Below are 4,914 nucleotides of genomic sequence, written 5' to 3'. Positions count from 1 at the left end.
CCCGCCCACCGCCGCTGCAAAGACGGAAACCCTCGTCGTCGTCGTTTGGTCATTGTCTGACGGCCGGCCGGCTGACTGAGGCGCTGCTTGCCTGCTTCCGATTTTCGACCTTTCCTCCGGCCGTCTGCCCGTCCTACACGCTACGCCAATATGCCCAGGAACTGCCAAACTGACAAGTTGCAAAGAGTAAAAATTCAATCTTGTTCTATTGCGATCACTGATCAATCATTTTTTTATCGGAATATTCCCATCAATAATGAGTTCTAGTTTGCGGAATCCCTCTTCTATCTTCTAATTTGACCGATTATTGCAGACTATAGAACATCAAGGATCAAGTAGCATGAAGAGGAATAACAATCTTGCATCTCTATGGAATGCTCATGCTCAGAAACAGAAAGCACAAAAGGTGTCTTCTTCCACTCCAAATCAACTAATTATTCATGATCAGCAAGCAGGACCTGAAATTCCTTGTGAGGAAGAAATACATGAGACACAGGAGATGGAAATGGAAGATCAAGAAGCAAGACCTGAAAATCCTGGTGACGAAGAAATACATGAGGAACAAGAGACAGAAGAGGGAATTTATGATGTTGATCGTCTTCCCCGTGATCCTGGAAAGAGGATCCCCATCATCCAATATTCTGCCAATGAGCAAGATGCAGTGAGAAGAGGATATATTGCAAAAGGGCCATGCCAGCCAAGGACATATAATTTTCCACAGCGACAAATTGGTGGTAAGCGTCGCTTTTCGGTTAGATGGTTTGACAAGTATGATTGGCTTGAGTACAGTGTGGAAAAGGATGCTGCCTTTTGCTTTGTTTGTTATTTGTTTGCGGATACAGCTAATTATGTTGGTGGTGATGCTTTTGTGAATAGTGGGTTTAGAAAATGGAACTAGCCTGCAAAACTTGACTTGCATGTTGGAAGCATTACAAGCACCCACAATGAAGCTCTTGAGAAATTTACTAATTTCATTAGGCCAAGAGCATCAATAGCAAGTACTTACATTAAGCACACCACAGAAGAAAAAGTTAAATATAAGGCGCGCTTAACCTACTCAATTGGTTGTCTAAGGTTTCTTTTGCGTCAAGGGCTGTCTTGTCGGGAACATGATGAAAGTGACACATCTAGCAATATGGGGAATTTTAAGAAACTCCAAAAATGGTTGGGTGAAATGTTTGAAGATGTTAGAAAGGTTACAGGACAGAATGCTCCTAAAAATTGTCAGATGACTACCCATTCCATACAAACAGATATCATTAACTGTTGTGCCAAAGAAACTAGCAAACTTATTATTGAAGATCTTAGAGATGACTACTTTTCTATACTTGCTGATGAATCTAGTGATGTTTACCAAAAGGAACAGTTAGCTCTTTGCATAAGGTATGTTGACAAAAAAGGGAGGGTTACAGAAAGATTCCTTGGTATTGTTCATGTTCAGGATACTACTTCTTCAACACTAAAAGATGCAATAGTGTCTCTTCTTATGGAGCACAAATTGACATTATCTAAATGTCATGGTCAAGGATATGATGGAGCTAGTAACATGAAGGGGGAAATCAATGGGCTGAAAACAAAAATCATGGACGAATCTCCTTCAGCATACTATATTCATTGCTTTGCGCACCAACTCCAATTGACTCTTGTTGCTGTTGCCAAATAAAATGATGACTGTGTCGTATTTTTTGATTGTGTCACAAATATTTTGAATGTTGTTGGGATTTCTTGTAGAAAGCATCACATGCTTAGAGAAGCCCAGGCACAGGAGGTTTTGGAAGCTTTAGAACAGGGTGAAATTGAAACAGGACAAGGTTTAAATCAAGAGATGGGTCTGGGTAGGCCAGGAGATACTCGATGGGGAACTCACTACAAGACTATTTCTCGTATTATTGCTATGTATCCCACACTCCAGAAAGTTCTTGGGAAGATCTCAAAAGATAAATCTCAATCTGAGCATATAAAAGCTCAAAATTGCTTGACAGTAATTGAGTCATTTGACTTTATATTCATGGCACACTTATTGCTGACCATATTTGGATATACTGATGAGTTATGCAAGGCTTTGCAAAAAGGGATCAAGACATTATTAATGCTATTGAACTTGTTGAGATGACTAAGTTCCATTTGCAAGTGTTGTGAGAGGACAATGAATGGGAAACATTTCTGAAGGATGTCACATCTTTTTGTGTTAAACATCGAGTCAAGGTTCCTGATATGGATGGTTTTTATGTGCCTGTGGGGAGACCAAAACGTTACTTTGTGAAAGTAAAGAATCTTCATCGGTTCCATGTTGAAATGTTTCTAAGTGTCATTGATATGCAACTCCAAGAGCTCAATAGCAGGTTTGATAATATATCTTGCTTATTATTTTATTATTGTTCAGTTTTTTTGTTTTTTCCTTTCGTAATAATTTATTTTCTTCTTACTGGGGCAGGTTTGATGAAGTTAATATAGAGCTTCTTGTTTGCATGGCTGCTCTAAATCCAGCTAATTCATTTGCTGCTTTTGATAAAGATAAACTTATGAAACTTGCAAAGTTTTATCCTCAAGATTTTACAAGTACAGATTTGGTCCAACTTTCTTCGCAGCTTAATATGTTTATTGTTGATGTGCGAAACGACACAAGGTTTCAACAAGTAAAGAATCTTAATAAGCTATCTATCAAACTAGTTGAGACAAAGAAGCATGATCGCTTTAAACAGGTTTATTTATTGCTGAAATTGGTCCTCATCCTTCCTGTAGCTACTGCAAGTGTTGAGAGAGTCTTTTCAGGAATGAACTATGTGAAGACCAAGCTTCGGAATAAGATGGGTGATCAATACTTAAATGATTGTTTGGTCATATTTATTGAGCGTGACTTTTTTCGACGTGTAAACAATGAAGATATCATTAAACGCTTTCAAGCCATGGCGGAACGGCGTGTGAAGCTTTAGCTGGAAACTTGTATTAGTATATTAGAATTATGGAAAGTTGAAAACATTTAACTTATCACAACTATTTTATCATCATTTATTGATCTAATTATGTCGTGTCCATGTTCGTTGACTATATCGTTTTCGCCCGTACCCCCATGATTGAAGTCCTAGATCCGCCACTGTTGCAATATGTGCTCATCTATCTGCTGTTGTCAGAGGCACTAAAGGGAGTGCAGCGCGAGATGCGGGCGGCGCGCAACGTGAGGCATGGGAGGGGTGCGTGGCACGAGACGGGTCCGGCGTGAGCCGTGAGGCGCAGGGCACGGTACGAGGCAGTTCTGTCCTGATGAAAACGTTTGGATTTTTTTTTAATAATAGGCCGATCAGACCTGGTCTGGAGGGTCAGCGAAGGCAAGCTTCCCGTCTCAGTAGAGAGCACTACCGATTTTCCATTGCACAGTCTGACGCAAAATTACAGAGTTTCTCTGCTCAAAACTGTCTGCCGCTAGTACATGATTATTACATCTCTGTCATGCTCATTGCTTTGGTGAAAAACTCGCGAACGCCAGCCAATCGATCGGCTCCAATCGGCTTCTGCTACATTTGATTACACAGCTACTACTTGCAGTTTCGACTTTCGGGTAGAGAAAGGCGGGCGTTTTGGGACGGTTGCCGGCACGCAGTACTCGCAATCACATCCAATGGGACTCATGCAGGTGCCGTTGCCGTTGTTCAATCCCTTGGCGCAACTCTTCGCACAGACTTCGGGATCACACGGCAAGTCCGGGTACAGGATTGTCGAACGGGGATGCGGGCATCCGGCCGACGCCTTTGTCGTCAAATCTGTAGAATTTTCGACATGAACAAAGTAGGAAGAGGATACATCATTACCAGCTCTGAAAACATTATGCATTAAATCGAAATCGAAATGAGCAGCATTCGCCCCAAGGATTGGAGTACCTGAAGACGCTAGCAGGAGGGCGATGGCGAATAGGAACAGGCGACTAGTCCTCATCTTGCTGCAGGTTTATCTCAGAGGTATCGGAAGTTGTTGATGGAGTGTGCCGTTGATGGTGAATCGGCGATTGCTGTCGCAGACTCGTGGTCGTGGCTGTTATATATAGCGAAGCTGTGTGCTGGAGTTATATGGCATGTTCGCTTGGCTGCTAAGTCATGGCTAAAAGTACCGTTGACTAATTTGTTATGAGAGAAAAATATTGTTCGTTGGCTGAAAAAGTACGACTTATAAGTCAAACGAACAGACGAGCATGCGCCATGCTAGAGTCATAGAGAAAGCAATCACACCGGCCGATATGACAATATCTATTTTTCTTAATGATTTTCATTCACGTCCATATATTCCTAAGAATCAACCGCAGTATGTTAGGAATGTTTCCATATATAGATAAGAGAAAGCAATTACTAAAAAAGTTCGGCTTATAAGCCAAACGAACAGGACGAGCATGCGCCATGCTGGAGTCATAGAGAAAGCAATCACACCGGCCGATATGACAATATCTATTTTTCTTAATGATTTTCATTCACGTCCATATATTTTTCTTAATGATTTTCATTCACGTAAATTTCTGATCTCTAGTTGCAAATTCTAAGGTTTGTCACTCTGCAATGCATCACAATTCATACTCTAGAACTACAGTTGTAAAGCAACTACAAGAATATCACGGAAAATATTTTGTTTCGGACACTGTAAAAATCGAAGTAGCTCAGGGGTGCAACAAATCATACTTCGATGAGCACTGCAGCCTAAGTACAATCACAACAACCTATACTGCAGCTACAAAATGGCAGAATACAAGTACTGTGACATCATAAAAGATTGAGGAATTGACAGCAAATCGAATTGCTAGTTTGTTATCACTTCATTCATACTAAGATGGCATGAATACAAACCATTGTTTGCTCTCCATTTAGAAAACAAAAAGATAACACAGAATATGACAGCCACAACCTAAAATCCCCCAAATCCAACGCAAATCCA

General features: G+C 40.8%; 1 pseudogene; it reads left to right on the top strand.

Annotated features, from left to right (window-relative positions):
* The first annotated feature begins 340 nt into the window (after positions 1 to 340).
* On the top strand, positions 341 to 2,933 carry LOC136470662 (uncharacterized; annotated as a pseudogene).
* The last annotated feature ends 1,981 nt before the right edge of the window (positions 2,934 to 4,914 follow it).

This window comes from Miscanthus floridulus, chromosome 8 (assembly GCF_019320115.1).
Source record: "Miscanthus floridulus cultivar M001 chromosome 8, ASM1932011v1, whole genome shotgun sequence".
NCBI classification, from domain to species: domain Eukaryota; kingdom Viridiplantae; phylum Streptophyta; class Magnoliopsida; order Poales; family Poaceae; genus Miscanthus; species Miscanthus floridulus.
The sequence above is the reverse complement of the archived record's forward strand: the minus strand, read 5'-3'. Positions and strand labels throughout refer to the sequence as shown.